The 24438-nt window shown below is 37.8% G+C and overlaps 1 long non-coding RNA gene across 1 annotated transcript; it reads right to left on the reverse strand.

Moving 5' to 3' along the window:
• Nucleotides 1–11350: 11350 nt before the first annotated feature.
• On the reverse strand, nucleotides 11351–13651 carry LOC141631794 (uncharacterized). The gene is made up of 3 exons (XR_012537707.1): nucleotides 13481–13651; nucleotides 13275–13383; nucleotides 11351–11506 (listed from the first exon to the last, which is right to left on the reverse strand). It is a non-coding gene; the product is annotated as an uncharacterized LOC141631794 (long non-coding RNA).
• Nucleotides 13652–24438: the final 10787 nt, after the last annotated feature.

Raw genomic sequence — 24438 nt, forward strand, 5'->3', positions numbered from 1 at the left:
CATTTTTCGGTTAAATTTGAATTCTGATTAATATATACTCCCTCCTATTCACTCTTTTCTTCCCTATTTCCTAAAACGGATTATTCAGGTTTTCTTCTCCTTTCCTTTTTGAGAAAGTTTTTATTAATATTATACTTCTACCTCTCTCCACTCATCAAACCCCACCATATCCTTTATTAATATTTAATTCTAATTATTTCTACCTCTCTCCAATAACCAAACCCCACTCATCTCATTTATTAATATTTAATTCTAATTATTCATACCTCTCTCCAATTACCAAACCCCACACATATTTTTATCAATATTATACCCTCCACCCTTAATCTCCGTGCCCACTTCAAAGAGGAACAAAAGTGTGGATGGGAGGGAGTACTATATAAGACAGTCTTACGTAATGACTATAGTTCTTTTTTAGGTTGTACACTTTTTTTAAAAAATAGTTATTTATTTTTGTTTGTGATAGATAGTTGTGGAACATTAATATACAAGTTGGAGATATTGTGTTGGGTGGTGCTCATTCATGGACGGGTTTTACTCTTTCATTGACGTAAATAACCATTTTACCCCTTTTATTTCAACTCCCCAATTTTCAATTTTCTTTCTCTATATCCAATTTTCGTCTCAAATTTCACCTTCTCACTCTTCCACTCACTCATTCATGCAAATTAATAGCCAAGTAGATCGTCTAATACTCCATAATTATGTTTGTAAAGCAAAGAAAAATGTAAGAGGACTCAATCAAAAACACAAGTTGAAATTTTTATATGAACCGCAGCGATACCACACATCGCAAAATGCAAATATCAATAACTGATAAATCAGGCTAACCTTGTCCATGTTGCCATGTTGGGCACAATTAAAAGTAAATAAAGAAATCAAGTGCTGAATATCAAAGTGCATAATGATTTTGATAGTTGCCGAATACGACATGACGTTAGACCGGCCGTCGCACGACGTCAGACACCGACGAATATACTTTTTATTGAAAATAATTTTTTCGAACCCTAATTTCATTAGTCTAAATTAGTTGAATCTTTCTAATTTGATATGGATTATAACATAGTTAATAAACTTAATAAATTAGAATTATTGTGTGATCGACATGAGAATTAGCGTTCATAATTGAGTAATTTGATAAATTTTGTGAGGGGAATTAGAGAGAGTTTGTCTATTTTGTTTTTTGGGGAGGGTAAGATATGGAAAACTAATGACAAAAAATCCATGAAAGAGTAAAGTTCGTCCATGAATGAACAACTACGATTGTGTTTTGTGTGGTATAAAATTATTTTTGGGTTTTTCCCATCTGTACCCCTGTGGTTTTTTTCACTTTTCTCAACTGTGCCCTCGCGTATCAGAGATTACTAATTGTACCCTTAAACTTAGTTAATGACTCCCATCCGTGACTAAACTTGGCTACTCCGTTTGTTTTGGCCGTTAAGTGCTACCATGGCACGCCTTATGCCAACATGGCTGCTTACATGGCATTATATTGACGGATTTTCTTATTTATCGTCTCACTTACATTTTATCGACTTTTAATTATTTGCAATGACCAAACTACCCTTATTATTTTCAGATTCCGAATCAAAATCGATCTAATTAAATCCAGAAAATTTCGCCCAAATCCTCTTCAAACCACTCTCTAACTCAGTCTTATTCAAACTCAGAAACCTGGCTTCACATCGTTATTGAGCCCAAATCCTTAATCGCAGCATCCAGCACCCCAATAACTTCACACAATAAATAACATGGATTTGGGGGTTAGGGTTTCAAGGGTACCTGAGAAAGACGCCGCAACAGTGAGCGAATAAGGAGCGATGGTGGATTGCGTCGCAGCAGGGGACGCAGTGGCTGATGTCGACATCGGGTGGAGAGGTACAAATCAGCGGCGGAAGAACAGTGTCCGGCAGAGATGTGCGTCGCATCAGTGAGCGACGGTTGTGGCACGGATCCACGGAGGCTGACAGAGGTGGGGGCAGCAGAGCAAGGTAGGAGGCGGTTTGGGTTGAGGAATAGGATAGAGTGAAGAGGTTGGTGAGTGTGAATAAGGCGGGATATTACAAATAATTAAAAGTCGATAAAGCGTGAGTGAGACGATAAATAAGACAAACGTCAATATAATGAAATTAAGGGTATGACTAGTGAATGGTAGATCAGAAGGGGTTTTAGTAATGCCATGTTGGCAGCCAAGTCATGCCTTGTTGGCACATTAAGCGTGTCATGTTGGCAATTAACGACAACATTTGACGGAAAATTGGAGATTAGCCACGGTTGGGAACCATTAGGTAAGCTTAGGGGTACAATTAGTAATCTCTGATATGCGAGGGTACAGTTGGGAAAATTGAAAACCAAAGGGATATAGATGGGAAAATCCCATTATTTTTTTTCTTTGGTCTTTAGGTCAGTGTAATGATGATTCTTAGTCTTGAACTTGTCATGTTGCACTAATGTGTTTTGTGTGGTTCAAAATCACTCCTTTTTTTTTCTGTCTTTGGTCTTTGTGCCAACAGTAATCACAAATTCTCACTTTAGACGGATAATATTCGTTTAAAGTTGTAGACGGATAATGTTTCTCTCACAAAATGAGAGTGGATAATGCAAGTGGATGGGAAATGGGAATCCCCACTTATCCTCCCACTTACATTTTGTAAAATGATCACTATCCGTCTACAGTTTTAGATGGATAGTGTGTCTACAATATGAGGGATTGAAAAGTAATAATGTACTCCGTAAATAAAAGTGTAATGATGATTGTAATTTGTAAGTCTTGAACTTGTCAATAATAACTTGTGTAAGTTGGAGATAATGTGTTTTGTGTGATTCAAAGTCATTTTTTTTTTCTTTGGTCTTTATGCAAAAAATAATAATGTACATAGTGATAGATTAGTCATCTCAACCAAAATCTTAAACCATCCCCAAGCACAGGTCGTGCTAATTAGGTCGCAACCCGGTTTTCCTCTTAATCCCACTTTATTTATCTTGACCTACTTTCACCCTCCCAAGCAAAAGGTCACGACCTAGGTCATCAACTCAATCATTTTCCACTTCACAACATTCTCAATCATGCTCCACTATCATATTATATACTTTTTTTATTATTTTTTAATTGTTCCACCAATAGAATTTGGACACATATGAGATCACAAAAGTGGTTAATTTTGTTAAGTATGGTCACAAATTAACCTTTTATTGTATTTGGTCACAAATTCACATATTTGGTCACCAATTAATTAGCTTAACTAAGTCATTAACCATGACCAAGCAAGGTCATGACCAAGCAATTGACCTTGCTTGTGGATGGTCTTAAGGTGATGGTTGAGGTCCAACAATTATATTTATTTTCCATTAAATATAAATATAATAAGGTCACGGGTTCGAATCTCACCCCCCTCAATTCTAAAGTGGATATTTATACCAGGTATGAGAGAGATATGTAGTTGCATCCACACTTTAATCCCAAAGGGCATTCGTGTGAGGGGGCATTTTAGAGTATAAGACCGACCTTGGAACTCCAACCATCAGCTTAAGCTTTTGGTTGAGATAGTTTATTGACATTGTATCAGAGCCTTTGTGACCAAAGTTCACAGGTTTAAATCCTGGTAACGGGGCATGTGCACTAACCCTCGAGCCCAATGGGCATTCGAGTGAGCGGGCGTAGTGGGAAATAAATATAATTGTTGGACCTCAACCATCACCTTAAGGTTTTGATTGAGATGATTCATCTATCACATAGGAGCAAGTGTAATGACAATTCGTATTCTTGAGCTTGTTAATAAAACTTATAAAATTAAAGTTATTTCCATAATAAGTTTTAATGGGTGTGATTCTTATTTAAGAACTAATAAGTTTCTTTATTTATTTCAAAAAAGTGAAATGACTTTATGAAGATAATAAGATTAGTTATTAAGTCCTAATAAAGAACAAAGTAAAGTTTTTTTATTGGGCAAAAAGTTTTTAAACTTAAGTTGATGAAAAATAACTTAGGATAAGAATAATTATATATAAAGTTCTTCTATTATATTTATTCCAACTATTGATTGTGACCCCTGAAGTAATATAATGATATATAAATCGTAATCCCCCTTATACTAAAAGAATAAGAGTTCTCAGAATTTTCCCGCCTAAATTAATTTGGCTATAATTAGGCTTTTATTATAACATATCTGTTATTGAACTTTCATTATCTTATATCTACATCTGGATGATAATGAACTTTCCTTTTCCATCGATTAATGCAAAATATTAATTATAATAAATTTACAATTAAATTTCAAATTGAGTTAAATATCATTTTTATTATTATTTTCTTTAATGTTTCTATCTAAAATACCGTGCATTCGCGCGGGATCTATACTAGTTGTCATAATATGATAAAATAGGTACCATATAAGTATGTTATGAGAACATGTACAAATGAAATATCAGTTTTGAGCAACAATAAAAAAAAATTGAAAAGAAATAAAAAAAATATAAAAATATATAAAAAGAGTGGCCATTTTAATAACTTTGGAGATGTATCTCACTCGTAAGTTTCCCTTAAGACAAAACTATATACGTCTTAAACTTAAAACGAATCAAATACATATCACTCGTGTATATAAAAATATATAAGGAAAAACAACATATTTATCTTATATACACTAGAGGTGGCAAACAATGATACAACACGAAAATACGACACGAACCCGACACGAAATTAACGGGTTTGGGTTGAGACGTAATGACCCATTTATGTAAGTGGGTCGACACGAACATGACACGATATTTAATTGGGTTGGGTTAGGGTTGACTTCTCTAAAAACGAACCCGACACGAATGACCTGTTTACTAAATTAATCCTAATTTTTCTTGATCCTCCATCACATAAATATACTTAAACTTTCAAAATATGGACGTGACACGAAAACACAACACGAACCCGACACGAAATTAACGGGTTGGGGTTGAGGCCTTATGACCCATTTATGTAAGTGGGTCGACACGAACACGACACGAGATTTAATTGGGTCGGGTTTGGGTTGGAGGGATTGTGACCCGTTTACATGTGACACGAACACGAACCCGACACGACCCGATCTGTTTGCCAGGTGTAATATACACAAGTGTATAATAATTGTCACGTGAGAATTTGTGCTCAATTTTTGAGTAGAAGAAATAAATTCAAATAATAATAGTGTCAATTTATCGAAAAGGCTACGGTTACACTCAGTGTATAGAATACTGCGAGTAACATAATAACATGTGGCTATTGTGGGGTATGAAATAGAATCTTTCTTAAGTTTAGTTTTATTATATTTTGGGAGCCAAAATGCTAAAAATCAAATTCAAAATGCTAAAAATCATAATCTTTTTAAGTTAGGTAAGGTATTATTTTTTTATTATTTCATGTTTTGCGTTTTTTTTCCCAAATAACAAAGTGAACACTTACCAATTCGTCGACGCTATTAATATCGAATCAAACTCGCTATGAATATCTTCGACGTTATTAGTTTGTATGTAATCCAATCAAATTGATTCGTTGGCGTTATTAATATCTCCATTCCCAATTGACAAACTTATCCGTGATTATTTTTTAAGGATAGAGGGATGTTCCTTTAATCAATTGCAATATAAACATAGCAAAGTTGTGAGGCTTAGTTACAAATCAGCACATTATGCAATGGAGCACATAATGATCGTAGCAAAGTTAACCATAGCAATCCAATTTACAACAAAGTTCAATAGCAAAGTAAACATTCTGCTGATGGTAGAAAAAATTTGAATTTTTTTTTTACTTCAATGTAAATGTATGGATTTAAGTTTTTTTTTTTAAGCAAAGTAAGTAACCGTATAAATTTATGATAATAAATTGCATTTTTTTGGTCAATATGATAATAAATTGTTAGGGTAGAAAATTTAGAAGATATGGGGATAAAGAATTGAAGGAAAAGTAGATCTATATACTAACATATTCATATATATTTTAAGCTAATTTATCATAAAATTATATGGTGATCTTATGCATGCAAACAATAAACAATTTATAGAAGAAATCATCATCTTACATTGTGATTTTCGGATCAATAGGGCACAAGAGAGTTCTCCTTCTCTCCTGTTCTTGAGCTCTCCTTAAATGGATGAACAAAGAGGATACAAGTATAGTATCCCTCCCAAGGATTAATACCCAAGAAATACCCTTAATAAAATTAGTATTATCAAAACTAGAATAATATTAATCTTAAATAAAAGACCCAAAAATATTTTTGGTCCTCTTGTATTTCGGTCAAGAGGAGGATGAAGAAGGAAGAATTATTTTTATCTCTCTAAAAATAATGTTTGAATGATAGAATGAATAAAAATAAATCACACACTAAAGCATGTAGTGAATGATCAATTTTTTAAGCAAAGGACCATTGTTCTTTTCTAGGGGAAACCGGGTAGGAGGGTGGAGGAATGGCCAATGCATGGGCTTGGTGCTCTTCCACAAGAGACACTAGGTATGCATGCCTAGTGTAGAGAAGTAATCATATATTCCACTAATCTTAATTAACATTATATGAATTGTTAATCACACCCAATATTTCGGTCCATTTGAGGATAAAATGGATTCCATTTTATCTTTGTCAATTTGTCAATATGTCACATGTCACATGTTACATAAAATTGTTATGTATTTTTAACATATTAAAAATCAACGTATTAATGAAAATACGTCATGTACAAAAATTGACTTAGTAATTCACAATTACTTGTACCAAAATAATTTATCAATTATAAATTACAATAACTTGTATTTATGATAATTCATTCAATTTCAATTGTTTCCTTAAACAATAATTTCATCTAAGTAGTGAAACAATTCAATTACCTAGACCGTATCTTATTTAATCAGATTATAATGAGATACGTAAATTTACTTCCAAAATTATCCGTCAATTATTTTTAATTAACTCGTAACGTTATACGATTAATTAAATGATCAATTAAGAGTATTATCTTTTAGGTATGACCTAGGGGATCAACTGATCACCACCGTCGCACGACAGTAATGTCAAACTCTAGTCAGCCAATCATTACCGATATATGTTGACCAATTGACAGTAAAAATACTTCTCAATTGTATTCTTTAAAATGAGACTTAAACATGTGATCATCATGATCAACAGTTGTGATCGCATTATTGTCGGAGGACACATATTCCAACAATCTCCCACTTGTCCTCGACAAGTGTGCGTCACCAATTCTCTTGTCCTATTACTATCTCCTACTCAATGCAAGGTGTCTTTCAGGTCGTACTTGCAAGTGATCATATCAAGAGTGGTTTCCTCGATCTGGAGAATAACTGATTGACCGGATTTATCTATCATAGATACCTTCCGAGCGTGGCCACGCATTTCCAGTTCATTACTCCTCGAGTGGCCCTGAGATATTGTTATAACCCTGACTAGGGGTGGACAATTTCTATCGCACTCATTCCCTTCAACTAGCCACAGCCATCATAACCCAAAATATGCCCATTTGACCCCATTTACGAAGGTCGTAGTAACACAAATCAAAGTTAATCTGAAACTGTGCCATCTTAGGTGAATAGTCTTTAGTCAAAAGAATCGACTCATTAGAATACTATAGTAGCTCTCGCCACGACCAGGCTATATAAATTTGCCAGAACTCTATAAGCGGTCATAAGGCCCGACAAAATGTTCCTAACAGTCTGCCTATGTGATCAACTAGTCATCTTACATGACTCTATGGCACTTGAACTTGCCATCAATCGCATCACACTCTAGTCACTTCGAGACGTCACCTCATACAAGTGACTATGGACAAATACTATGTTAATCCGTGTTCACTTTAACGGGGTTCAATTGTCACTACAACCCGTTTGGATATAACAATGTATAAATTAAAGATAAAAGACAAATGTGATTGTGAACATGAACAAAAACAACACTTTTATTTCATTTCAAAATCTAACAAAAACTTGGTACACGTTTAAGTCCCATGGACGCAACATGTCCATCATGCTTAGCCTGCGATAAAGGCTTGGTGAGCGGATCGGCTATGTTGTCATCCGTCCCAACCTTACAAATCGCAATTTCCTTTCTCTCAATGAAATCTCTTATTACATGATATTTTCTAAGTACATGTCTAGATCTATTACTAGACTTTGGTTCCTTAGCTTGGAAGATCGTCCCACTATTATCACAATAGAGAGTGATGGGATCATTGACGGTAGGTACTACTCTTAGACCTTCCGTGAATTGCCTGATCCACACAGCTTCCTTGGCAGCTTCTGATGCTGCAATGTACTCAGCCTCCGTTGTTGAATCCGCGGTCACAACTTCCTTGAAGCTTCTCCCGCTAACGGCACCACCATTGAGCATGAAAACGAAACCAGCTTGCGATTTCATGTCATCTCTATCTGTTTGAAAACTCGAGTCCGTGTATCCATTAACACGTAGCTCAGTGTCTCCTCCAAACACCAAGATAGAATCCTTAGTTCTTCTCAAGTATTTAAGGATGTTCTTGACAGCAATCCAGTGACTCTCACCTGGATTTTCTTGATATCTACTCGTCATGCTCAAGGCATACGAGACATCAGGACGTGTGCATATCATGGCGTACATGATTGATCCGACAGCGGAATCATAAAGGATCGTCTTCATGCGTTCAACATCATGGGGTTCGGAGGGAGATTGAGTCTTGCTCAATATCGTCCCGGTTACCATAGGTACCAAACCCCTTTTGGATTTGTCCATGCTGAATCGTCGAAGTATCTTATCAACATAAGACTCTTGACTTAGTGCCAATATCCTCTTGGATCTATCTCTATGGATCCGGATACCTAATATGCGTTGTGCTTCTCCTAAATCCTTCATTTGGAAGTGGTTACCTAACCACTTCTTAACAGAAGACAACATTGGAATGTCATTTCCAATGAGTAGTATGTCATCTGTAACACCCCGGCCCAAACCGGGTCGGGAGCGGTTACTTATGATAGCTCACCAGGCTGTGTACATGGCCCACAGATCAACACGGGTCCTTTATAGCGCATTTTGTCCTCACTCATGCGCATCCCGGAAACCTTCCCAGGAGGTCACCCATCCTAAGACTACTCCCAGCCAAGCACGCTTAATTTTGGAGTTCTTTCACATGGATGACCATAAAAGAAAGTGCACTTTGTTGATTTAAGTAGTACTTTCAATCCCTTTAAGCACTAGTCATTTAAGCCTATCACTGGACCTCTTCAATTACCGTGGGGTGTTACAGTCAACCCCACTTGAAAAACGCAACGTCCTCGTTGCGCCTGGGAGCATAACCGCTAACCCAGAATCCTCCGCCGCTAGGTGTGTGATCACAATGGAGCGTATGACCACCGCCTCCAGGAGCGTATAACAACTGCCTCCGATCACCACACGGTCGCAGGGTTGCTCTGATACCACTTGTAACACCCCGGCCCAAACCGAGTCGGGAGCGGTTACTTATGATAGCTCACCAGGCTGTGTACATGGCCCACAGATCAACACGGGTCCTTTATAGCGCATTTTGTCCTCACTCATGCGCATCCCGGAAACCTTCCCAGGAGGTCACCCATCCTAAGACTACTCTCAGCCAAGCACGCTTAACTTTGGAGTTCTTTCACATGGATGACCATAAAAGAAAGTGCACTTTGTTGATTTGATTAGTACTTTCAATCCCTTTAAGCACTAGTCATTTAAGCCTATCACTGGACCTCTTCAATTACCGTGGGGTGTTACATCATCGACATACAAGATTAGGAACACAACATTGCTCCCACTAAATTTCATGTATAAACATGGTTCCTCAACATTTCGAGTGAAACCATTCTCCTTTATAACATGATTGAATCGATGATTCCAACTTCTAGATGCTTGCTTAAGACCATAAATGGATCTCTTAAGCTTGCACACCTTGTTAGGATTTTTAGAATCAACAAAACCTTCGGGTTGTATCATGTACACCTCCTCTTCTAAATGCCCATTTAGAAAAGCTGTTTTGACATCCATTTGCCATATTTCATAATCATGAAATGCAGCGATCGCTAACAAAATCCGTATGGATTTAGCATGGCTACGGGGGCGAAGGTCTCATCATAATGGAGACCTTGGACTTGGGTAAATCCTTTTGCCACTAGCCTAGCTTTGTAGACATCATCATGTCCTTCTATGCCATTCTTGACTTTGAATATCCATTTGCATTGAAGGGGTCTTGCCCCTTTAGGCAAATCTACCAAGTCCCAAAATTGGTTTTCATGCATAAAATCCATTTCGGACTTCATGGCTTCAAGCCATAAGGAGGAATTTGGACTAGAGATTGCAGTCTTGTAGGTGGCGGGCTCGTCACTTTCTATAAGCAACACATCGAGTGTCCCATCTTCTTCGATAAGTCCCACATATCGATCGGGATGGCGAATTACTCGACTCGTTCTTCTTAGTGGAGGAGGTACAACCGCGTTAGACGACGAAGGAACATCTTCTTGCGTCTCTTCCTCGGTTTGTGGCTCTTGAACTTCATTAAGTTCAAAATTTCTCCCACTCTGTCTCTTAGAAATAAATTGGCTTTCTAAGAAGACAGTCTCGGAAGACACAAACACTTTGTTTTCTTGAGGTTTGTAGAAGTAGTAACCTCGAGAGGTCAAAGGGTAACCTACAAAGATGCATTTTACGGATCTTGGGGCAAGCTTATTGTCGGTTTTTGCCTTAACATAAGCATCACATCCCCAAATTTTCATGTAGGATAGATTAGGAACTCTTCCTTTCCACATTTCAAATGAAGTCTTTTCGGTGGCTTTAGTGGGACTATTATTCAAATATAGAATTGCAGTTAGGATTGCAAATCCCCAAAACGAGTTCGGTAACTCGGTTTGACTCATCATGGATCGAACCATATCAAGTAGGGTTCGATTTCTCCTTTCGGCAACACCATTGAGTTGTGGCGTTCCGGGTGGAGAAAGTTGTGATATAATACCATCACCTTTCAAGTGTGAATCGAATTCTAGACTAAGATATTCTCCACCACGATCGGATCGTAGTGCCTTAATCCTTTTGTTCAATTGGTTCTCTACTTCGTTTTGAAATTCCTTGAATTTCTCAAACGCTTCACTCTTATGCTTCATTAAATAGATATACCCATTGTGACACCCTTAAATCTAGCCTTAATTATATACGTAAATTCTACAGAAAAACTGGTAGGATATGTTTGTAAATGGTTCAACTAGTCCAAAAACCTGCAATTTCAAAAAATTTTCTAACTAAACCATTCACAACCAATTCCAACTCAAGAAGAGTGTCATAACCCGCAACAACTTGGTGATAAACTAACTTACATATATAACTAAAGACGGAAATATATGGATACAAACCAAAAATAAAAAGGGAGACATATGTCCCTTCAAATTATATACAAACCAAAAGTGTAAAAGGTTGACTAATAAAATAGCCAAAACTAGGTCCAAGGTTCCTTGCTCACTAGCCGTCTGTGACCCCAACTAAGCATCAACAACCTGTCAATCGCATTTTATACAAACACGAAAGCCACAATTTAGTGGGGAGTAACTTCGAGTCCTCCCAGCCACGAATCGTCAAAATTAATGTAACATGTAATGTAACATGTAAACAATTTGATAAACCATTTACTTATCATGTATTCTAACAAATGACCCCTAAACTGACCAAACTAAACTATCATGTGAATCAGATAACAAATAGTAATCCAAACTTTATCAACTGTAACCGGCTTACATCTCACCTATTACAGTTCATAAAATCACCATACAAGAAAGGGCAATATAACAAAGACAGGCATAAGTTCTTAGTCCCGTCAATAGTCACTTTGTAACTCAAGTCTATACCACGAGGTAGGGAAGGTAATCGAACCGGTATCTTGGCTCAGCGGTTACTATTAAGAAAACATGGCCAAGAGACAACACAACCCTAGCCTAAAATCACATGAGACCTAGACATGCGGATACACACCACCGCACCCAAGACTCACAACTTTTTTTAAAACAAAGTGAAGTGAGTACCCCAAGGACACCACCGAAGGGTCGGCTAGTACTTAAGCTGACCCCATACTATCAAAATTAGTACCTGAGGTCATGCCCCAACTTGGATAAACATCCACTAGTCAGGAACACAAAGGCTATCAAGCAGTGAACATATACTCGTCAGAGACTATAAAGACCTATCTATGATGAAGGCCTAAATTCTCACCTAGGACCTAGTCACAGCTAGTCCCAGCTTGAATATTTTAGCCCACACCACCCAAGACTCACCACACAAGTCAAGTAAGACACCCACTTAACCTTAAGAGGGCAAAAAGTCCTACTTACCAACATAAATTCTAATATTCTATCATGTGAAAGGCTATATAAATGTCTATTTACAGCATACAATCCAACAGTTCCTCAATAAGAGTTCAATACTAACTTCCAATTCTAGCAATTTTAACAATATTAAAGGCTTTAGGGAAATCTAGGGCCATTACTACAAGATAAGAAGCTATTTAATTTCAACTAACTAAATAAGAAGCTATTTAAATTCAACTAATTACACATGTGAAATAGAGATATAATAAATGGCCTAAAACAAGAAAAAGGCCGATTATCTAAATCATTCAACCAAATTTTTACCCGCAACCCCAGCCCTGCGACAGGTACGGGTCAAATTGCGGCTGACCAATCACTCAATTAACTGACATCGCATCAGTCAAAGGGACTAAGGCTCAGTTTTCGGCACAATCAACAAAACATTACAATTATCGCTATAAAATTCATTTTGTAAACTATCCTAACATGTGATAATTGTCAATATAACATAATTTTTCTACCATTAGCATAACTTTTAGCTACTATTATGATTCCCTTCACAAGTTTAACCATGTGTACTCATTCTAATTATATCCTTGATGAACCTAAATTGACGGACAAAGCATGGAAACCCGCGAAACAAGCAACGGACCGACCCGGGCCAACTGTGGGCTAGCCGTGGGCCTGCCACGGGCCTGCCACGGCCTGCCGGCCTGCTGCCCGTCACCCTATACCTCTTAATTTTCCGTTTTTTCTTCATTTTAACTCGTTTTAACATCATCCAATCATTAATTAATCGTTCCATTACTCATATCCTAACTTAAAATAACCAAAAGGCTTAAATTAAGCATGCATGCAACCATATTTTAACATGTGAAAATTATTACTTAAACCAAAAATCACAAAACATCCAAAACAACAAAGATTGTGACGATCTTTCGTCGAGTAACTCGAAATATGTTACCTTAAGCTAGAAAAAGAGCAATTAGCACCTCAAAACCCAAACCCTAACCACAACTAGCCGCTATCCTCTACAATATACGAGTCCCCGAACTCGTCTTCCAAATCTTCACCTAATTAAACAATAAAAACACAATAATTAAGCACAAATACCGAATTTCCGAAAATTGGTCTAAAAAAAACTTAATGAAAACTGAAATTAGAACATACTAAGTTGTAGATCGTGGCGAGGGGATTCCGTAAAGGTAAATTATGCGAAAAACGGACTAGTAACGAAGAAATTACGTCGATTTTGAGCTTGAAATTATGTTAATGGTGTTTTGGAATAAGGAAGAGGATGAAGATGATGAAGGACTAAAGAAAAAATCAGAAAAAAGAGTAAAGGGGAAGGGGAATGCTGCGTGAAAAGAGAAAGGAAAGGAGAAAAGGAAAGTGCGGGATTTTTAGTCGGGATTTTTACGAGTCGGTTTTGACTCGTTTCAATAATAATTAAATCCGTAAGTCAAATGCAAATTCCGTCAAGTCCAAAGTTTTTAAACACGAGATTACAATAAAATTGAGTATTCATACGACCCATTTCCAATTTCGTTTACCCAACGTTCAAACGATTTGTCATTTTCCCCCCGATACGCCCTTATTTCGAAACAAAAGATTTTACACGGTTTAAACTATTTTTAAACATCTCGAAACTATCAAAATAAATACTTTTCTTCAAAATATAATAAAATTATATTTCTTTAAATTATTTTTACTTTAAATACTTAATTATCACTTTTATTTTGATTAATAAATTATTTCTGAAATATATTAACGGTCCGAAATTTACGGGGCGTTACAATCACCCCTCCTTTTAAAAAGTTTCGCCCTCGAAACTTAGAAGGAGAAATTATAGTTATAAGAAAATATAGGTATCTTTTCTATGAAACGGTGATACTCTTGTTGATCAGACAAGAACATCAATATTCATATCAAGATATAAAAATATTTCTACACCAATAAATGAGAAAACCCATTATTGGGACGTCACCAACAACGAGATTCAACATTCACTACTGTTAAAACCATTGAAAATCATAAAAGTATTTTCAAAATTTCAGTTTAAAATTCTATAGTAAGAACGATATCTTACTAAATTATGATTAACTAAGGCTTAGTAACTCGGAACAAAAGTAAGAAAAAGGAATACCTTACGGAAATAAATCAAAATTTCATTTTCAAATCCTTAAAAATAGGTTAGGTTTGCAGAAGTGACATAAACTTTCAAGAATGAATCGAACTAGTAGCTTGAAATATTTAGAAATTCCCCGAAGTGAAAAGTAACTTAGACATCATAGGAGCAGGTCTGCTAAAAGGATTCAAGCTTAACTGATCAAAAAGAGCTATGATGAATTTTATGGGGTAAGAATTGAAGTCATAATTACAAGGATGTCAAAGAAAGAGTTTCATAGGTTACCAACATCAAACTTACGAGAGGAGTATGATGATGTAAGGAAGAGAGATATGAGCGGTAACGCTCATGATCAAGGAAGAAGGGAGATTAGACACCAAGGAAACGCCAGACACTCATATCTCCAATAACAACATCACTCCCAAGAGTCTCCTCAATCGCTTATGTTACTTCTTTCTAACATATTCCCTGGAACAAGATATTTCACTATAAGTGTGATCTCAACGCTCCAAATTCTCAAACATCCCGAAACGACTTTCACAAGCCTAAGGTCAAGACTTCCAACAAAGCTGTACTTGTATCCCACTAGTGTCAACTATGGGTCCCTCAAAAAGTAAACCTTCAATCAAGAATCCCAATACCAAGCTATAAACTCCAAGAGAAAGTTCCTCAATTATTCCACAAGATTCTCATTTCAAAATAAGGTAGTAACATATCAACCCCAAACTCTGAAAAATCAATAAGATCTCAAGTTTTCTATCCTTTTGCTTGCTAAGGATTGCCGAAAGCGGATCTACACTCAGCTACAACATCATCCCATCATCTCAAGTACTCAATGTGACCTCAAGGTCTATAAACCTATAGGGTTAATAAATTCTTCTCAACACTAAGTCTCTCTCAACTCAAGAACTCCCAAGAGTCAACTAGAATGCCAAATCACATCACCAAACCATTATGGTCATCCACATCCCAAGGAATATTCTTTCAAATTTGACATCCTAAAACTTACTTACCATCAAATTCCCAAGGAATAAGGTCTTAATTGTAACAACGCTTTATCACCTCAGAGTTCCTAAAACCATAAATTGAAATCATGTTCCTTAGCCTAACAATTGGTGTCAACCATACCATTACCCTTTCTAGTTTCCAAAACAAGTGCTAAAACCTCCCAAATAAGTAGCTTACTCTCACTTTCATACCATACCTCAAGTAGTAATCAATATCACTCACTACAACCAACTAATAATCCCACCTTTAACATTTCTCACACGGTAACATATACATTATCAAACCCTCATCTCCAAAGTGATTATGGAAGCCAATCACAAACTCGACTACTTAGTCAATCCTATATCCTCAAGTCACATCTCACTAATTCTGTAAACATGGTCAACAAGGTACCAACTATACTAAGGAGATAAGGAGTGATAATGGAACAGAGAAACGGTAAAACATTTTTTTTTTTTTTAAAAAAAAAGGGTGCATGAGCCTGACAAGTTAGGAAACTAAGGAGTCGGTCCGTAAAGATAACGGTTGACATAGATAAGAGGTATTCGAGTTAAGAAGATATCTCGGGAAAGAAGAAGATACGTAAAATTTGGCATAAAGACAAGGTTCAACGATCGTTAAAGAGAAGGAAAGGAGAACAGAAGCAGCATAATGGAAGGGTTACTGCTTACCAAACACTCATCAAAGCTTATGATAAGGTTACTTCACTAAGGTGCTCAACAAAGCCCTAAATGTCTATTACATCGTAGGACTAACAAGGACTCCACAATGGTAGGTATTCCTCAACTCAATTGATTCTAAGAGCCAAAATCAATTCACCACACAAATTCATTTGTTACCATCAATGTCCCAAAGTATCTTCTTTACAATTCTCGTCCTTGAACTTCACTTACTATGTCATCCCCAAGTACCCTGGCTTGTTTACTCCATCATCTCACCACTTAATACTTCTAGTTTCCGATACCATAAATTGGAATCACATCCTTGAACTCACGAACTATATCGAACAACATTCCACCAAAATTCCCAAATTCAGATATGTTTCATAAGGTCAACAAGGGCTACTCTATACTAGATTTGGTCAACTTAAAAGGTTTAACAAACTAACTAATTCCAAAGTACAATACCAATCCATTAATCAACATCAATGTCCTATTGTATTCCTTTCAAGGCCCACAAGGATTAGGGCTAACTATCATACCTTTAATTCTCCACAAGAAATATCGAGACTCTCAAATGGAGTAGCTTAGGTTCATTCCATCCTATGTGCTAAGGTAGTAACCATGCTCAAACATCTATAACAAACAAGCTCTCAATAGAACTAAATCCCAAGGTGTTTCTCAACTCACTAGGCTCTCATATTAAGTACAACTAACAAGACTAACCAAAGGATCCCAAGTTATATTCTCCTATACCACTCAAACCTTAACCAATCAATTTCTCAACTCACTCACTCCCTCCAATGATACATTCCCTCAAAACCGGGTTCTCTTGAACAAGGAAACTATCCTGCAGAATAAAGAGGAAGGTGTCCACATGGACTTTACTATAAGAAGAAAACGAACCTAAGATGACTCGGGAGAAAGAATTGAAAGGTAGTTACTAAGGCGCGAGAAGAAGAATTTGAGAGACGAATAAACAACGAGATTGGAAGACTAAGGTAAGATTGCATTATCTACCTCTATTGGAGAGCCATCTTACAAAAGAGAAAATCAATTAGTACCTATCAATTAGCAATCACAAACAGACTACCACATAAAATCCAAATTCTACCCATCCTACCCTTCTCTCAAGTTTATTATTTAAAGGTCCAGTAATTTTCAAGTGGGGTGCACAAACGTGCGTCGAGGGCAATAGGCTCTGATACCAATTGTGACACCCTTAAATCTAGCCTTAATTATATACGTAAATTCTACAGAAAAACTGGTAGGATATGTTTGTAAATGGTTCAACTAGTCCAAAAACCTGCAATTTCAAAAAATTTTCTAACTAAACCATTCACAACCAATTCCAACTCAAGAAGAGTGTCATAACCCCGCAACAAATGGTGATAAACTAACTTACATATATAACTAAAGACGCGGAAATATATGGATACAAACCAAAAATAAAAAGGGAGACATATGTCCCTTCAAATTATATACAAACCAAAAGTGTAAAAGGTTGACTAATAAAATAGCCAAAACTAGGTCCAAGGTTCCTTGCTCACTAGCCGTCTGTGACCCCAACTAAGCATCAACAACCTGTCAATCGCATTTTATACAAACACGAAAGCCACAATTCAGTGGGGAGTAACTTCGAGTCCTCCCAGCCACGAATCGTCAAAATTAATGTAACATGTAATGTAACATGTAAACAATTTGATAAACCATTTACTTATCATGTATTCTAACAAATGACCCCTAAACTGACCAAACTAAACTATCATGTGAATCAGATAACAAATAGTAATCCAAACTTTATCAATCAGAACCGGCTTACATCTCACCTATTACGATTCATAAAATCACCATACAAGAAAGGGCAATATAACAAAGACAGGCATAAGTTCTTAGTCCCGTCAATAGTCACTTTGTAACTCAAGTCTATACCACGAGGTAGGGAAGGTAATCGAACCGGTATCTTGGCTCGGCGGTTACTATTAAGAAAACATGGCCAAGAGACAACACAACCCTAGCCTAAAATCTCACTTGCAGACCTAGACATGCGGATACACACCACCGCACCCAAGACTCACAACTTTTTTTAAAACAAAGTGAAGTGAGTACCCCAAGGACACCACCGAAGGGTCGGCTAGTACTTAAGCTGACCCCATACTATCAAAATTAGTACCTGAGGTCATGCCCCAACTTGGATAAACATCCACTAGTCAGGAACACAAAGGCTATCAAGCAGTGAACATATACTCGTCAGAGACTATAAAGACCTATCTATGATGAAGGCCTAAATTCTCACCTAGGACCTAGTCACACTAGTCCCGGACTTGAATATTTTAGCCCACACCACCCAAGACTCACCACACAAGTCAAGTAAGACACCCACTTAACCTTAAGAGGGCAAAAAGTCCTACTTACCAACATAAATTCTAATATTCTATCATGTGAAAGGCTATATAAATGTCTATTTACAGCATACAATCCAACAGTTCCTCAATAAGAGTTCAATACTAACTTCCAATTCTAGCAATTTTAACAATATTAAAGGCTTTAGGGAAATCTAGGGCCATTACTACAAGATAAGAAGCTATTTAATTTCAACTAACTAAATAAGAAGCTATTTAAATTCAACTAATTACACATGTGAAATAGAGATATAATAAATGGCCTAAAACAAGAAAAAGGCCGATTATCTAAATCATTCAACCAAATTTTTACCCGCAACCCCAGCCCTGCGACAGGTACGGGTCAAATTGCGGCTGACCAATCACTCAATTAACTGACATCGCATCAGTCAAAGGGACTAAGGCTCAGTTTTCGGCACAATCAACAAAACATTACAATTATCGCTATAAAATTCATTTTGTAAACTATCCTAACATGTGATAATTGTCAATATAACATAATTTTTCTACCATTAGCATAACTTTTAGCTACTATTATGATTCCCTTCACAAGTTTAACCATGTGTACTCATTCTAATTATATCCTTGATGAACCTAAATTGACGGACAAAGCATGGAAACCCGCGAAACAAGCAACGGACCGACCCGGGCCAACTGTGGGCTAGCCGTGGGCCTGCCACGGGCCTGCCACGGCCTGCCACGGCCTGCCGGCCTGCTGCCCGTCACCCTATACCTCTTAATTTTCCGTTTTTTCTTCATTTTAACTCGTTTTAACATCATCCAATCATTAATTAATCGTTCCATTACTCATATCCTAACTTAAACTAACCAAAAGGCTTAAATTAAGCATGCATGCAACCATATTTTAACATGTGAAAATTATTACTTAAACCAAAAATCACAAAACATCCAAAACAACAAAGATTGTGACGATCTTTCGTCGAGTAACTCGAAATATGTTACTGTGGACAGCGGGCCGCCCACGGGGGCGCTTGGTGAAGGGGCTCGAAAACAAGCGTTTGCATTTTGTATGGAGTCGCCACCAATTTTTATGGGAAATTGGAACCGTTCGAATACCTCATGTCATGTCAAGACATAAAGTAGTGACATGAACACTAAGCAATTGTTACCCTTAGCATTCTATGTCTAGAATGACTCTCGTGGATGCCAATGAACACGGGTGCTCACGGAGATCTGGAGTAAGGGGTGAGGGTACGTATTAGGAAGCTTTTTTGATCGAACACCTAATCCCGCCCGCCTCGATAGCGGCCTCTACTAATGATTAGGGAAGTTATTCGTACTCGATATATCGTCGACTATATGCATGCAATGCAACATCCATTAGATTAATCCTAGCATGTGAGAATTAGACTAAGTCGGTTGACATGTAATTAGCAAACAATTGGGTCGAAATTGGAATTTAAGGTTCATTTACATGTGAAACATACAAATGATACAAAATACAATAATAAATTACAATAATTACATTGGAATAGGCGATTTATGTCGAAAATACCTTTAAAACGGATGATTTGATAAAAAGAAATAAGAATAAAACACGACAGATCAGAAGGTGATAATACAGATATTAGTTTATTAATACGCTTACTAATTAAACTACGTCAAGGCAGAAAAGGAGTTCAGAGACAGAACTCATCCTGGAACAGGCGCAGCAGGTACTGCGCCCTTTGGAAGAGGCGCAGCAGTTGCTGCGTCTGTTCCAAGGGTGAGTTCTGGCTGTGAAGCCGGAACTGCAAACCGTTAATGTTAATTGGTAATTTTGAAGGATTGATTACGATTTTAGACTCGGATGAAAGTTATTAGCAGATTATTTACATATGATTGAGGTCATAAAACAGTAAAACATGGATGAGACGGAAATAAGACGGATTAATTATGCGAAGGGTCGATGTTAATGAATGATTAATTAAACTAACTAACTAAACGAATTATTAACTAAACATGATGAATGACGACGGAGTAATGACTAAACAGGTGAAAATATATCAACAATGAATCCCGGAAACTCAACATGAACGAATTGAATCCCTAAAACTCGAATTGAATTTTAATGACGAAAAACCCGCAAATATTGATTATTAGGGATTTAAGTCGGATTTATGACGATTTAAACATGTTAATGATGATGGTTAATATACATATGAATTATTAAACTATCATGTGAACGAATTAGCAGACGAACAAACAAAGGAAATAAATTTGATACGAATTACAGAGGACGGAGGAAGAAGAAAAGAAGCAGGAACTGCGGCAGCCTCACGAAGAGGCGCAGCAGGTGCTGCGCTCCTTCGAAGAGGCGCAGCGGTTGCTGCGTCTTTTCTCGACGTCTGTCTACTGGAAATCCGCAAAAAAGGTTTTAACAAAGGGTTTTAGAAATCGGTTTTAATGGTATTTTCGACACAAATCTTACAATAATGGTACGATAAATAAAATACAATAAATAAAAGGAGAGATTTACACCCTCAGACTTACATGTTGACGGAACGAGAAGGACTAAGATATCGACTAGTGATGCTCGACGCGAATGTAAAGAGAGTGCCCTCGTAAGAGGAAAACGATTAATTAATTTAGATTGATTGAGTGTAGTTGGTCAAATTGGTCGGTCATGCAACGGAAAGGCTGGTACCCGGAAAGATCCGAGCTTACGTGGTCGGAAGTCCAAGCACGTAGGCGCCAATTAGTAAGAACGAAGTCTAGAATGCAAAGGGAGAAGAGAAGGGCGGACACTCGCGCGAGAAATATGAGGAACGAAAGCTCCTATTTATACTAATCACACGACGGAATTATGGAAAGACTAGGATACGGAAGGAAAGATCCGGAAATAACCGACTTAGGTTAAACGCGGAAACTTGGACAAAAAGAAAACCCTGGGAAAAGGCGCAGCAGGCACTGCGTCCCTTGGAAGAGGCGCAAAGACTTGCCGCGTCCTTTCCCGGTAGGTTCCTCTCGCGCGTAGAAAACGCGTTTGACAGCCTGTCGTATTTTAGGCATAACTTTCTCTACAAGACTCGTATTTAGGTGATTTTGGTGGCGTTGGAAAGCTAAAAGAAAGATCTAGAACTTTCTGTGAAATAGGCCTGACCCAAAAAACTCGTTATGACCTCGTAAAACGGGCCTAAAGATCGGGTTGTCGTTTTAGCTAAATGAAATGCACATTTTGTAATGTAAACTTTAAGTTTAGCCTAATGAAGTGACATGGGACTCAAAATGAGATATAATCTCAATATTTTATGACATCCTAACCTTAGGTAGACAATCCCATTGCTTTGACTCGGGTTTTGACTATTTTAGGAAATGAAGACGGTTTTTGACCCGGACTCCAAATGTACTCTAATTACTGCCAAAACGACCGTATCGGAACGTAGATGACAACTAAGAGGTAGACATTAATATTTGAGCAATCACTTGACGATAATCTTACGAACTGTCACAAATCGTTCCGCGTATCAAACATGCGGCCCAATCATCACCGGGTGGTTTGCGAGGGGTGCAGAAACGAGGTGTCTGAGAGCCCCCACTTTGACCGAGGCTTGGACAAGGCGAAAGTCAAAGTATAGCCATCAGGTCAATCGAAGATTACAACCTGACGACTATGGCGACGCGAGGCGGCTCAAGGGGTCTGAGCCAAGGACCTGTCGTCGGGAACATTTTAGAGTCTGTCGACTATCGGGGAGGGTCGTTTAAAGTCCATTAGACTACGTAAGGAAGCTCGCCAGCCATAAGAAGAGACCATACCTGAGACTTCTTTCTCGAGATGCTTCTGGAGGTGCATAGGAGCTAAGGTTAAGCGTAGGAGCTAAGGGTAAGACCTAAAAGTTAAGTAAGGATTTGTGCTAGGGCGTGGGGACCCTAAAGGAAAAGCATCGGCGGGAAGGAGGCCAAATATAAGTTCAATTTAAGGGGTAACCAAGGTTTGGGTGTAGGAACTCTAAGGAAGGGTGATCCTAAAAAGGTGATCCTAAAGGAATGTGATCCTAAAGGGTATAAGTATGTGAACTCTAGGGAGTTTGGGAACTTAAAAGAAGCTGTGTGTGAACCTGGGTGTACGAACCTAAAAGGACGGCTGGTATGGGAACTTAAAGGCTTGTGAACCTAAGAGAATTTGGGATCCTAGGGTTAAGTTTAGGAACTACTGGGTTACTAATTCTTGTTTTAAACGCGTGAGGTATGAGAACTCCTAAAGGATTTATGGGTTTATGAACCTAAGGATATTGGTGTGGGAGCTTAAAGGCTTATGAACCTAAAGGAAGCCATTTTGGGATCTAAGAATCTAGGGGTAAGAATCCTAACTTTGGGTTTACGAACCTAAGGAATGAAGCTTTGGCTTGGGAACTTCTGGAGAACGACACCTTTGTCGCACTCCGCGGGGAAATAAGAAATATTGAAAGTAGCAGGACGTCGGTAGAAACTGCTGGGGAATCCGCTTGCGTCGGTCTCAAGCGAACTCTGGCGAAACTTGAGGTTGAATCTGCTTGTGTCGGTCTCAAACAAACTCTGGCGAAACTTGAGGTTGAATCTGCTTGCGTCAGTCTCAAACAAACTCTCGCGAAACTTGAGGTTGAATCTGCTTGCGTCGGTCTCAAACAAACTCTCGCTGGGGAATAAAGCGATGACTTTGGGGGATCTGCCTGTCTCTGTCCTCAAGCAAACTCTCGTTGGGTGATTATATTGACGACTAGGAACATCTTGATCGTCATGGGAGAAATCTTGAGTGAGCAATACTGCAAAATACTACTGCGCTGGATGTAAGGATTTGAGCAATACTGCAAAATACTGTTGCGCTGGATATGAGGATTTGAGCAATACTGCAAAATACTGCTGCGCTGGAAGCTCACCTGCATGGTTAGTAGCCACACAAGAATGCAATCTAATATGTGCACGTAAGCAATTATCACATGGACCTCGAATGAGGAAACACAAAAGTTTTGCAAAACTTGTTTCTTTATAAAAGTTGTTTAAAACTTGTTCAAAGAAATTTGTCGTTTGTAATGCGTTATGTATATTCAAATGGGCTTTAGACACGTGACTGACGCGACGTAGACCTTATATGGATGTGACGCGAAATGTAGACTTAGGTTTGACTGACGCGACACTAACTTAGATTTGACGCGACACAGGGATGACCTTGACGGACTTTGCTTAAGCATGCACAACCCCTAGCCAAGTGTGGGTGATAATGCACATCAGTTCCAAAGGTATAAGAATTTCAAGAATGACGAAGGCATATAAAGGTAAAGCATGAGCCATTGATCATCTGTCTACTAGGATTTCTTCCACTATCGCTTGCTGTAAAAGAGACCCCTCTTGAGGCACGATGACTTGGAGAATTGATCTAAGATCTTTGTCATTGTCCGGACCGAGTACTAGCTAGACTTAGAGGAATAAAGGAAGGGTGGCATCTTGGAAGAGAAGCCCCCAGGATGAGAAGATGACTCTGGAATTTGGTAAAAAAGAAGACTGGGCGACAAAAAGGAGCCCCCAGTATAGAGGTATTAGTTGCGGAAGGGATGTTAATTGAGGTTGGGATGGTTGATAGTTGAGGTGGTTGATAGTTGAGGTGGTTGATAATTGAGATTGAAAGTTGGAAGTGGGGATGGTTGTGTCCTTGAGGACTGCCTACGTATTCACGTGAAGTGAAATCAAACCAGATCGTAGTTCTGAGGTTTGGTTAATTTTGTTTGGGTGTTGTGGTTGTATCCTTCTTGTGTAAGAAAGGACTGCCTACGTATCCACCTGAAAAGGTGAAATCAAACCATGCTCGTAGTTCAAGTGTGTGCCTAAGCTATGCTGTTAGGACCTTAAAGTGCAGGGGTCACAAGGGTAATGTTCCTTTGGTGACTCGAAGAATCGATTTGAGATAACTCCTTCTGATCATAGACCAAAGAGGTATAATTAATTTTTGTAAAAATT

Source organism: Silene latifolia, chromosome 2 (assembly GCF_048544455.1).
Source record: "Silene latifolia isolate original U9 population chromosome 2, ASM4854445v1, whole genome shotgun sequence".
Taxonomy (NCBI): domain Eukaryota; kingdom Viridiplantae; phylum Streptophyta; class Magnoliopsida; order Caryophyllales; family Caryophyllaceae; genus Silene; species Silene latifolia.